This window comes from Mercenaria mercenaria, chromosome 4 (assembly GCF_021730395.1).
Source record: "Mercenaria mercenaria strain notata chromosome 4, MADL_Memer_1, whole genome shotgun sequence".
Taxonomy (NCBI): Eukaryota; Metazoa; Mollusca; class Bivalvia; order Venerida; family Veneridae; genus Mercenaria; species Mercenaria mercenaria.
The window spans coordinates 80218825-80232724 of NC_069364.1; the positions used below are offsets into that span (position 1 = coordinate 80218825).

Below are 13900 nucleotides of genomic sequence, written 5' to 3' on the forward strand. Positions count from 1 at the left end.
AGTCAAAAACTAGGTCAGTAGGTCTAAAAATAGAAAAACTTTGTGACCTCTCTAGAGGCCATACTTGTGAATGGATCTTCATAAAAATCGGTCAGAATGTTAACCTTGATGAAATCTAGGTCAAGTGTGAAATTGGGTCACATGCCATCAATAACTAGGTCAGTAGGTCAAATAATAAAAAAACCTTGTGACCGCTCTAGAGGCCATATTTTTCATGGGATCTGTATGAAAGTTAGTGTGAATGTTCCTGTTGATGATATCTAGGTCAACTGCGGTCAAAAACTAGGTCAGCAGGTCTAAAAATAGAAAAACCTTGTGACCTCTAGAGGCCATACTTTTGAATGGATCTTCATGAAATTTGGTCAGAATGTTCAACTTGATGATATCTAGGTCAAGTTCGAAACTGGGTCATGTACAATCAATAACTAGGTCAGTAGGTCAAATAATAAAAAAAACCTTGTGACCTCTCTAGAGGCCATATTTTTCATGGGATCTGTATGAAAGTTGGTCTGAATGTTCATCTTGATGATATCTAGGTCAAGTTGGAAACTGGGTCAACTGCAATCAAAAACTAGTTCAATATGTTCACCTTGATGATATCTAGGTCAAGTTTGAAACTGGGTCACGTGCTGTCAATTTTTAGGTCAGTATGTGAAATAATAAAAAAACTTGTGACTGCTCTAGGGGCCATATTTTTCAATGGATCTTCATGAAAATTGGTCAGAATTTTTATCTTGATGATATCTAGGTCAGATTCAAAACTGGGTCACAGGAGCTCAAAAACTAGGCCTTATGTCAAATAATAGAAAAAACGACGTCATACTCAGTTCAAAACTGGGTCATGTGGGGACAGGTGAGTAATTCAGGACCATCATGGTCCTCTTGTTCACTGGCTGTCACTTAGTCTATCCATTTTCCACTGGCTGTCACTAAGCCTATCCGTCTTACACTGGCTGTCGCTTAGCCTATCCATTTTTCACTGGCTGTGACTTAGCCTATCAGTTTTTCACTGGCTATCCATTTTTCACTGGCTGTCACTAACCTATCCGTTTTTCACTGGCTGTCTCTTAGCCTATCCATTTTTCACTGGCTGTGACGTAGCCTATTAATTTTTATCACTGGCTGTCACTTAGTCTTTCCATTTTTCACTGGCTGTCACTTAGCCTATCCGTTTTTCATCTCTAGACTTGGCCTACAGTTTTCATCCAGTTTAAACGAACCTTACGTCACGAAAAGAAGTGGACTATAAGGATCCGATATGACTGCCTGTGTAAGACGATGCTTGTCAAAACCTCAAGGGATAAGGTGGGATAGAAAACTGAGCGCTTACCTGGGCAGACATGTTAGATAATTTTTCTTGCTTACCATTAATAACTGCAACATTTTCAAAGATACCCTAAATTTAAAATGGCTCGTACACTGCATCATTATAAAATGATGTCAAATTGTGATGCCAGTCTTGTATTTTCCATAGGGAAAAGATAAGGTGATTATATTTTCCATAGGGAAAAGATAAGGTGATCTACCTGGATAAACTTATCCTTCCCAGGCAAGAAATGTGCATGTAGTCTGGACTATGACATCTAGCTAATTTTAGCTCATCTGAGCATAAAGAGCTCAAGCAGAGCTATTGTGATAGCCCTATGTCTTTTGTTGACTGTTTTCCGTCGTCGTCAGTTTTTCTGCTAACGCTTGAGATTATTATATAGGTCCAATCTTTTTGAAATTTGGTTACAATGTTTCCCTTCATAAAGTTTCGAGACAAATTTGAAATTGTGATCTGGGGTTAAAATCAAGTTCATTAATAATTTGTCAAATAATCATAAAAACTTTTTAAAACTTACAAGCCACATTTTCTACCTGCATATTTTTTTTCGACTGTTGCTTTGAAGTCTTGAGGCAAGTACGAAACTGGGTTATCTAAGATTCAAAACTAGGTCACTTGGTCAGATCATAAAAACCGTTGTTGACATTGTAGACATATCATTTTCTGCTTGGTCTTCATAAAACTTTTTTTCAGAATGGAATTTAGTATTTTAAATGTCTAAACAGTTATCTTAGTAAAAAATTTGGTCACTTGGACAAATAATAGAAAAATCATAGTACTGCAGTAGAGACCACATTTTCTTCCTGATCTTTATAAAACTTTCTATAAAATATAGATCGTCTGAAACTTGGCTCTGCAGGGAGAGCGCAGATCTACGGATCACGGGCTTACGAGTTTGATCTCCGTACAAGATGTATGTTTTGATGATGATTTGATAAAAACATTGCGTCTGAAATCATTTCGTCTTCCACCTGTTGGCAGTTACTTGCGGAGCACATGTTAGTATTGGTACAGAATCCAGGACACTGTTTATATTAATTATGTTAACTGCCCGCTGTTACATAAATGCTATTGAAAAATGATGCTGAACCCAAAACACAAATGAACTAGACTGGATTATTTACCATATTTATATCATCACAAATGTTTGCCTTAATGAAATCTTTTTAAGTACGAAACTTGGTTACTTGGGGTGAAAAATTAGGCCACTACGTTGATTCATACAAAAACCTTGTTCACACACTAGAATCTGCTTGTTCTCCTTAAAGCTTTGTTAGAATGTTTGTGATATATATGCCAGTTTCGAAACTGGGTTAATTAAGGTCCAAAGCTAGTTCACTTTGTCTCATCATAGAAAAACCTTTTTAACATTCCATTCTTTACGGTACATTCTATCGCCCTCCTAACTCCTACCCTTTTGTTTTGTCAAATACTGAAAACTCTATCGGTCTTGCCTTTGACACAAACATAAACGGTGTAATCATCACAGGTGAATTTAATCTAGATATGTTAAGACCGGCAACACATATGATAATAAATAAAGGCATAGCTAAATAATACAATATGAATCAGATCATGAGCCAACTCACTTCACCGAAATTTCTCACTCTCTTATCGACCTTTTTTGGTATTCTTTCAATGTAGTGTTTACACATCTGGAGTAGAAGATCCCTTTCTAGACCAAAATCTTACATTTCATTGTCCTGTCAATTGTTCTCTTAATTGCTCAAAACACAACTGAAAAATATAAGTGCAATATATTGAAATTCGACTAGGGGGTATAGCCTCCATTAATTGGGACTCCTTAGCTGATGATGATATTGATACATATGTGGGAAATATTACTGGTTCAGTTCTATCCATAATCTAAAAGACATAACAAAAATGGTAACAATAAGACAAATAGACTACAGAATGAAACCCTTAAAGCACCCGACTATTGGAAGTTACTAAAACAATTCATATCACCATCAAAACACATTTGTTCCACCACTAAATGACAATGGTATTTTAGTCACAGCAGATACAGTTAAAGCGAACCTACTAATCAATTCCTTTCAATCTCAAACATTACTAAAAGACAATAACAAAACACTACCATGTATGCAAACAAATACTACCCATCCAAAACTTGACTCATTTAACATCACAGAGGCAGAAGTATCACTCTCAGTAGGTAAAGCTGCAGAAAATGATAATGTTAACAAGCAAACTCAGTGGCCCTTTAGTATAGGGTGGATGGTCCGGCGTCCGTCGTCCACATTTTTACTTAAACATCTTCTCCTCTGAAACTAATGGTCAGAATAACACCAAATTTGGTCTGTAGCATCCTGGTGAGGTCCTCTATCAAGTTTGTTTAAATGGGGGCACTTGGCCCCTTTTAAGGGCCTCTAGAGCTGAAAATAGAAAAAACTTTTAAACGACTTCTTCTCATTAACCGCTTAATGGATCTCCATCAAACTTGGTCTATTGCATTGTTATATGATCTTCTCCCAAGTTTATTCAAATGGGGGCACTTGGCCCCTTTTAAGGGCCACTAGAGCTAAAAATAGAAAAACGTTTAAACGACTTCTTCACATGAACCGCTTAATGGATCTTTATCAAACTTGGTCTGTAGCATCATTATAAGGTCCTCTCACAAGTTTGTTCAAATGGGGGCATTTGGCCCCTTTTAGGGGCTGTTGGGGCTAAAAATAGAAATACGTTTAAACGACTTCTTATCATGAACCGCTTGATTGAACTTCACTAAACTTGGTCTGTAGCATCATTATGTGGTCCTCTCCAAAGTTTTTCAAATGGGGGCATTTGGCCCCTTTTAGGGGCCGCTAGAGCTAAAAATATAAATACCTTAAAACGACTTCTCATGAACCGTTTGATGGATTTTCATCAACTTGGTCTGTAGCATCATTATAAGGTCCTTTCTCAAGTTTGTTCAAATGGGGGCACTTGGCCCCTTTTATGGGCTGTTAGGGCTTAAAATAGAAATACGTTTAAACGACTTATTCTCGTGAACAGTTTGATGGATCTTCATCAAACTTGGTCTGAATCATCATTATATGGTCATCTCCCAATTTTGTTCAAATGGGGGCACTTGGCCCCTTGAAGGGGCGCTCGAGCTAAAAATAGAAATACCTTTTAACAACTTCTTACCATGCACCGCTTGATGGATCTTCATCAAACTTGGTATGTAGCATAATTATATGGTCCTCTCCCAAGGTTGGAACAGGAAATAATATTTTTAATCTTGGCTTGCAAATACTGTTATATCTGATCAGGAGTAGTTTTATAAAGGGCTTTATTATGATTTAAATAATTAGTGGCTAGGGCACTGCCAAGCTCTGCAAATCATCTGTGTCTAGGTATTTTGGCATGCTTGTATGTGTGGTGTATCCAAGTGGTCTCTGTAAGTTTTAACCAGGTACTGACAAACCTGCTAAGGTCTGCCATTATCAATAGTCTCGGATGTCATGGAGTCACCATCCAGTATATGACATCATCCCTAAAACTGTTTTTGGAATATGGTGCCTAGCTTGACTGGGTTGTCATTGGCAGAGTTGCCATCCAGTAAATGACGTCATTGCCAAGCTCGTGTGATATAATTGTAGCCCTCTCCAGAAATGGCTTTGATGGTAGGCAACAGATGGCAATAGTATTTCAATGACTCTAGCATTGACAATGTAAGCCTGAGGAAACAGGGGGTCGAAATCGCGAGTATACTCTTTTTAGAGTGAGGCGATTACTGAAAATGATGATGATAATGATGATGATGATATGCAGATTTGTACCAGTCTGCAGACCGCGCACGATTAGGAAGAGAATTCTACATGTATTATATAAAGATTTTATAAGTCTTATATGTAAATTGAAAATATCCGATATACAAAATGTACTTCTGTTCAGATATATTTATTACTATGTTCTTGCTCCAAAAGTCAGGAAAACAGTCAAAAGTAGACCAAAATCAGCAAAATGTCGGCCAGGATGTTAATAGTACGGAAATTAGAAGTCCATTCTGGTATCACACTTAGTTTTTATAAGTCTACATCAGTAAAACGATAAACGATATTATCAGATACATGTTGATATGTATTGCCTGTTATTCCTACAGTTTCGTTTTTGCAATTTATGTGCCACAGCAAACCATATTTTAGGCGTACAGATACTTTGAGAATGCGTTTTCTGGAGATAATTCACACGTGAGTGTTACATTTTTGTTATTCATTTTGCCATATCGCTTGTTTCTTTATAATGATTACTTTAAAATTATTACTGTTTAAAAAGTGTATTACTGACTGGATCAAGAATATTAACAATAATATTAATAACAATAATAAATAAATATTATTTTCATTGTATTTGCCCATTGAAGAAAACATTTACCCCTTACTTTACTCCAGACCTGAGATCTTATTGGCACGACGGCACGAATTCCCAGGAGTATCATTTATTTTATAGAGAACAGTTTCACCTTAAGAGCCCTTCGCGAATCTGAGAAAATTTGGCGGCAAATGGGTTCAGCCCATGGCTTTGAGCCCATCCCATCCCACGAGCACATCCCTGGTTTTCCAGGATCCCGCCTTGGATGACCTTATATTGATTAATGTTGGCTGACGGAATGCTTTGTGAGTTTGGGGTATGTATATTTTATTTCCAGATGTTTTTAGCTCACCTGAGCACGAAGTGCTCAAAGGTGAGCTTTTGTGATCGCCCTGTGTCCGTCGTCCGACGTCGTTGGCGTCGGCGTCGGCGTCAACAATTTGACTGTTAACACCCTAGAGGTCACAAATTTGAGCCAATCTTAATGAAACTTGGTCAGAATGTTACCCTCAATGAAATCTTGGATGAGTTTGATATTGGGTAATCTTGGGTCAAAAACTAGGTCACCAGGTCAACTCAAAGGAAAAGCTTGTTAACACTCCAGAGACAATTTGACTGTTAACACTCTAGAGGTCACAAATTTGAGCCAATCTTAATGAAACTTGGTCAGAATGTTACCCTCAATGAAATCTTGGATGAGTTTGATATTGGGTAATCTTGGGTCAAAAACTACGTCACCAGGTCAAATCAAAGGAAAAGCTTGTTAACACTCTAGAGGTCACAATTTTTGCCCAATCTTAAGGAAACTTGGTCAGAATGTTACTCTTAATAAAATCTTGGACGAGTTTGATATTGGGTCATCTGGAGTCAAAAACTAGGTCACCAGGTCAAATCAGAGGAAAAGTTTGTTAACACTCTAGAGGATACATTTTTGGCCCAATCTTAATGAAACTTGGTCAGAATGTAACCCTCAATAAAATCTTAGACGAGTTTGATATTGGGTTATCTGGGTTTAAAAACTAGGTCACCAGGTCAAATCAAAGAAAAAGCTTGTTAACACCCTAGAGGTCACAATTTGGGCCCAATCTTAATGAAACTTAGTCAGAATGTTACCCTCAATAAAGTCTTGGAAGAGTTTGATATTGGGTTATCTGGGGTCAAAAACTAGGTCACCAGGTCAAATCAAAGGAAAAGCTTGTTAACACTGTAGAGGCCACATTTATGACTTTATCTTCATAAAACTTGGTCAGAATGTTAATCTTGATAATCTCAAGGTTTAGTTTGAATCTGGGTCATGTGGGTTTAAAAACTAGGTCACCAAGTCAAATCAAAGGAAACAATAGTTTACACTGTAGAGGCCACATTTATGACCATATCTTAATGAAACTTGGTCAGAATGTTAGTCTTGATGCTATTTAGGTCAAGTTTGAATCTAGGTCAGGTGGGATCAAAAACTAGGTCACTAGATCAAATCAAAGGAAAAGCTTGTTAACACTTTAGAGGCCACATTTATGACTGTATCTTTATGAAACTTAGTCAGAATGTTAATCTTGATAATCTTTAGGTCAAGTTCGAACCTGGGTCATGTCAGGTCAAAAACTAGGTCACCAGGTCAAATCAAAGGTAAAGCTTGTTAACACTGTAGAGGCCACATTTATGACTGTATCGTTATGAAACTTGGTCAAAATGGTAGTCTTGATATTCTCTAGGTCCGATTTGAATATGGGTCATGTAGAATCAAAAACTAGGTCACCAGGTCAAATCAAAGGAAAAGCTAATTTACACTGTAGAGGCCACATTTATGACCATATCTTAATGAAACTAGGTCAGAATGTTAATCTTGATGATCTATAGGTCAGATTCAAATCTAGGTCAGGTGGGGTCAAAAACTAGGTCACTAGGTCAAATCAAAGGAAAAGCTTGTTAACACTCTAAAGGCCACATTTATGATTGTATCTTCATGAAACTTGGTCAGAATGGTAATCTTGATGATTTCAAGGTCCAGTTTGAATCTGGGTCATGTCGGGTCAAAACATAGGTCACTAGGTCAAATTAAAAGAAAAGCTAGTTTACACTTTAGAGACCACATTTATACCATATCGTAATGAAACTAGGTCAGAATGTTAATCTTGATGGTCTTTAGGTCAATAGGTCAGGTGAGCGATACAGGGCCTTCATGGCCCTCTTGTTTATTGTACATTATGTGTTTACAAATATAAGTTTAAATAAGTGTAAATAAAAATATTGAATATACAATAACTAAGCTTATGCCTTAATTGTAACAAAGGTTTATTAATGTTTTATTAGGTTTGATGGGGTTAAATTCTTGGTAAAGTACCGTCTTGTCAAGAAAGAAATCTTTTTATAGGACACATCATAATTTTCATTTCCAGTATCTGTGTGAATGTAAGAATGTTTACTATCTTGATCAAACCATGAACCTTTAAGTGTTTCGTTTTTAGTATTTGTTTCTTAGCTTCTGACATAAGATGTTTTCGTTTCCTTCTCTGAGGCATATCTGTACTATTTCATTACACACAGTCTACATAAAAGTACTAAAACTAAATTCCAGACATATATCTATTAGATAAACTGTTGAAAATGAAACTCTCACTTCTTGCCTGTCAGCATGTATGTTACTAAATGATGGAAATGACCATAGTACTACAGACACTAATTACAGGTTTCCCCTTTAAAGTTCTTTTGATGTTTATAGAATTATTTGAAAATTAAATTATTTATCAAATTTCAGTTATCAATAACTGACTGATAGTAACGGATATCTTTGTAAAATTGGATCATCTGGAAAACTCTTCTGATGACCCGATGGTGTGGATAATTTAATCAGAATTTATTGATGCGAATAATTTTATAGCTCATCTGTTTCTATTAAGAAGGTGCTATTGTAAACACAATCATAGGGTTACCGTTTATTTCTAAAAAACATATCAAATAAAACTCTTATATTTGAACTTTTAAGTCCATTTTTTTGACATGCGATAGAATAAGGTCTCATGAGTTGAATTCAACTAAAACAAAAAAGTGCAAAAAAAGGTCATTCTACTCCTTCTAGTGTTCTTAACATCGACAAACATTCGATGACAAAACAACAAACCTAAAGGTGGAGGTATATAATAAAAGGGTCATTACAACAATAGCTTGCGTGCCTCATGAGATCCAGTCTTGCAAAATCCATTCGAGCCGAATACAGCATCCCAGACCGAGCTACTACTAGTATTATAATTAACCCTATTAATTGTGAAATGACATGCAACTAAATTATTGTGTTTTAAATTTATTTCAGGTGTCCATATAAACTACATCCTATTCCCCCACGTGTGTTTGAGAAGAACCCACGATTGGATATTGATGTGTGCGAGGGATAGCTGACCCCGAGTACGTTTCAATATATATATAAGGTCACTGCAGAAAGTAGTCAAGGAGGTAACTGTGGTTTTATCTGCTTTAATCAACCGATCATGTGAATTTAGTTGCTATCCAATCCGTTACACCTAGTAATTCCAAACCGTTAACTGTCCTTTGATTACTCGTATCCAAACCGTTACACACAAAAGTTTGATACATATAGTTGACTTTATTTATGTGGTTACTAAACTTTCCATATTTCCAATGGGACGCCAATGACAACATGTTCAAAAATGCTTCTTCTTCCTTCTAATCGATTTTTCCTGATGATACGTACAATTCCAAGAATTTTGATAATATCGTTTTAAAGTTTCGTTCTTGCTTCTTGGTGGTTATAATCTGCACAAATTTTATCATTTAATATTTTAAACTAGTCATTGGATTATTTTATATCGAATAGTTTGAACATTAGAATGATAAGTGACAACGGTATAAAGTTTTGTGCAAACATAAATTATGTTTATATGTTTTACCGGTAAATGGTAGCAAAATGTACGTGGTTTTTTCCAGTGAAGTTACTATGTAGTGATACATAGTGAGAGACTCGTCTCGGGTGGTTTCCTCTCTAGTCACATGCTCCACTATTATCAAATGACAGTCACGTGATCGTTGTTGTGTTCTGTCCAATATATATTGTGCAGTCGGCCTAAGGTGTTTGATCATTGTGCTTTAAGGAAACTGGTAAGTTTGAAACATTTGAATAGCTGTGATCTGTGTGGCTCGAGAGGTTTTAGAGACTATGCTTATATCGGTGAGTAGTTTACATAATTTTAATAGGTTCTCAACTGGTAAGAGTTGTTTGTGATCTAAGACGCTTTGTGAAAAAAGTCGGTATTTATAAAATGAATTTATACGATATTGTCTTATTCTTTCTTTTTTGTTGAGGTGTATTAATAGTTTACACTAAATTATTGAATTATGTTTCATTTATGTAGATATCGTACTATGAAATACATTTAATATAACAAAATCTATAAACATTTGTTTTTAGAATTAAATATCTGTTAGAGATGTCTACTTTCATTGTTGACTTTTTGTTGTTGTTTGTTAGAAATATCGATAGTTTCATTTAAAATAACTCTTATTACAGTCCATATTTCATACATTTTTTTCAATGGTTTCAACGAAAAATACTAGTATTACCCTTTTTGTAGTTCAATCCCATTGAAAAATATATTGAGAGTGAATACTAGTACATGTATGTCACTGTATAATTACCAGATATATTCCGTTTATATACCAAAGTCATATTATGAATAAAAAAAGAAAGAAAAAAACGTAATGAAATTGAATACGTGAAATCATGACTGCACAATTATATAGCTTTTGTACGGTGCCCCTAAAGTGACATGTTACACACATTTTTTCCAATTAGGTAATGTGAGACTTTTTTTATTTCGTTTAAACGAAATCATTTCGTTCAAACGAAATCATTTCGTTTAAACGAAATAAAAAAAGTCTCACATTACCTAATTGGAAAAAAAGTGTGTAACATGTCACTTTAGGGGCACCGTACTTTTGCAGTGTAACAATAAATTTTACATCATGTGACATTATAATCTAGGACATGGAATTAACTGAACCGTTTCTTGTTTATATTGCGTTTTTGTACATTTACATGATAGATTTAGTTAGTTCTCATTTTACATTTTAAACACTTCAAAAAGAAAACGTCAGTTGTGTCAAATTATATTTTACTTCAAGTGTGCATTTAATAGTTTTAATGTTTTGGTAGGTGTTGGTAAAATTGTATTTGAATGCTTTTGTCATGATGTTTCAAACATGATGCAAAGTGGTAACATTATGACTGAAGTTTATGACGAAGATCCCTTCCTTTAAGGTCAAGGTCATAATTGGAGGTTAAATGTCAAGAGGGATTATTTCCTTTCCGGTCTGTTACTCGACCATCAAAGGATTTTGATATGTTCCACGTAATGATGTTCTCCATAACGAGACTGGATTTTCGGCCTTATCCTATTTTAATTTTAAGTTAATGTGTGGCTGGAGCTCGAGGCCTTCACGAATATGATCCAAAGATTCCCAAAACTTTTACTTTTCATAAACTCCGATAGACTGGTAAATTTTCTTTTCAGTCTTTGTAAGTAATTTTTAAATTTCAGATTAGGGAATCTTTGGATTAAAGGCCGTAAGCTCCGGCAATACATAAAGGTTTAACAAGGCCGAATATTCATAGTAACTACGGTCAATTCAAATTTGAATGCAAGTAAAATACGGTCTCTGCTTTATAGGTCAGCTTGACAATTACAAAAACATGTTTGCCAAATTTGAAATTATAAGCAATAAAGCGCAGTCTTACTCTAAAACGACTATAGCTCAGTAGGTAGACACAGAAACTTATTCAACCAACATGTGAAAACTGTTATATTTATGTTTTACGTGGCATTTATTATCATGACAATACCCCTCAAAGATAATGGGATATATTGTTTTGCCTGTCTTTTGGACCGTCTGTTGGTAGACCATTGCCTGTCTGTCGGACCGTCTGTTGGTAGACCATTGATTTTCGATCGATAACTAGTAGAGAATGACTAGTATATTGGCTGTGTTCTGCAGATGGAACCTATTGAAACAGTTTGCCCAATATTAAATAAGGAGTTTGTTGTCAGTTTTCATAGGATGGTTTCTTGTAGTCTGTACATGACCACTGTTGCTTTTTGGATCATTTTGTCTAAGGTCAAGGTCACAACTTACGAAACTGTCATCATGGGGGAATATGTGTTTTAGTTGGATAATATTGTTACCCATCCATTGAGGTTGGTTTCAATGTCCGCGTCACAAAGGTTTTGCCTGTGAGCAGGTTTCTCTAAAACTTCCAAAACTGCCTAATGCTTTCAAACTTCACACATATAATTGGCATCATTACATAATCTCATAGGGCAAGATACAAAATGCTAGATTTTATTTTGTCAAAACCATGCCCATTTCTAACTAAGAATTTCAGGTAAAAGTTTTGCATGTAGGCAGCTTTCTAAAATATCAGATGATTAATTGCTTTCAAACTTCATACATGACTTCGGCATCATGAGATGACCTCATGTGGTAAATTATGTACTTCTTGCTTTTATTTTAACAAAATAACGTCCCTTTTAAACACAGAAGTTTTGTGGCAGTTTTGCATGTAGGCATGTTTCAAAGGAATTCCACAAGTCTTTAACATCATGGGGATGACCTCACAGAAAGTTTTCATAAGTCTTGCTATTTATTTTAGCGAATTTCAACTTTGAAGATTTTGCATTTTAAGCTTTCGTATGTAAGCTAGTATTAGGAGGAAGGGTTTGAAATAGTCGAGCGCTTTGTCATGGGGTTCGAAGTTCGAACCCACTAAATTGTGGGGCAGACATGCATTCTCTTTGTACGAGCACGCGCTCACTATTGACGTCACGGAAATTTTTGTATTTTATGTTAGGTCCCAAGATCAAAATCTAGATATATATAATTTTGGTGAGTTTACAACGGTTGTCTGGTGAGAAAAAAAAATTGATGCAAGTACAACAACTCACCGTAAGAAAGTAGATAAGTAGACGACTTTTTTCCTTAGGGAAGAATTTCTGTGCATTATCAAGTACTGATGTGATGAGTCCAAAGAAAACTTTTCAAAATTTAATGCTTTTATTTGAAGTCTCGTGTAAAGGGTTGCTCTTTCGGACAGACCTTTGTATGTACTTTTGTGTGACATTGGTGGTTTTAAACAGAATACCATGTGTTTCTATTCCCCGTTAAGTTACAATGGAACCGGAAACGTCAATATTTCTTTCATACACTGTCGTCTGTGTGTCGTTGCATTAAATCTTTTATTTAGTTCAATATGGTCAATTTTATTTAGTGTATATTCAGTAATAATAAAAAATGTCACGTACTCACTGGGTCAAGTGGCAAGCTATGTATGTAATAATTAGACAATAAGTACTTGAAAAGAATACTGGTTTTTATAAACTCGGCGGAAACGATCCGTTAGGAAGTGATGATTTATATTTGGAGACGAAAAAGCAGAGGAGGAGAAGTGGTGAATAGTCATCAGTAATTGTTGAAAGTTTCAAGCATGCCGCTGAATGAGTAAAGAAATTTCTCATGTATGGCAAGGAAATGATAATTGAGCCGCACCATGAGAAAAGCAACACAGTGCGTTTGCGATCAGCATGAATCCAGACCAGCCTGCAGTCTGGTCAGGATCCATACGGTTCGCTTTCAAAGCCTATTGCAATTAGAGAAACCGTTAGCGAACAGCATGGACTCTGACCAGACTGCGCATATGCGCAGGCTGGTCTGGATTCTGTCGCAAATGCACTATGTTGGTTTTCTCATGGTGCGGCTCAATTGTACTTGTCACTAATTGGTAATGCATTGTACTTGTAATGATATCCAAATGACACGATTCTCTGTATTGTTTAGAGATAGTCATTTTAGATGTATGAGTGCGTTTGGCATAATAGTTATGGTATTCGGCTACCTACTCGTGTGAACGATACCGTCCTCGTGTGATTTATATACATGTAGGTGTACTGGATATTCACACCTAAGATGTGTATTTTTTCCATATTTTACTGAAGATTTGAAAAGTTTTAGTATTGAATGTGTAAGATCATACCTTATCTATATCCATGTCAATTTTCTATCTCATATGATATGAATAATTGTGAAAAAAATACTTTTTTTGTCGCAAAAATGAAGATACTTTAAGGCGATGCTATCTATTTTCATAAATAATGGTATTGCTTAGGATTAAATTAGAATTTTTTTGTTAAGAAAATGAAAAACAGACATTCTGTGTGTTAGCCATTGCTTTCGTTTCACAAAAATTGGAAGCACAGA

General features: G+C 35.6%; 1 protein-coding gene across 3 annotated transcripts in view; it reads left to right on the forward strand.

Annotated features, from left to right (window-relative positions):
• The window catches only part of LOC123552269 (procathepsin L-like), a 47422-nt gene that overhangs the window by 16177 nt on the left and 17345 nt on the right, over positions 1-13900 (forward strand). The window contains exon 1 of one of the 3 annotated variants that reach the window (XM_053541773.1): positions 9611-9751. The exons of 1 other annotated variant lie outside the window; for it this stretch is intronic. The gene's annotated coding sequence lies outside the window, so the exon portion shown is untranslated. Of the gene's footprint in view, positions 1-9610; positions 9822-13900 lie in introns of those variants that run through there. One more of the 3 variants, XM_053541772.1, reaches the window with a different exon arrangement.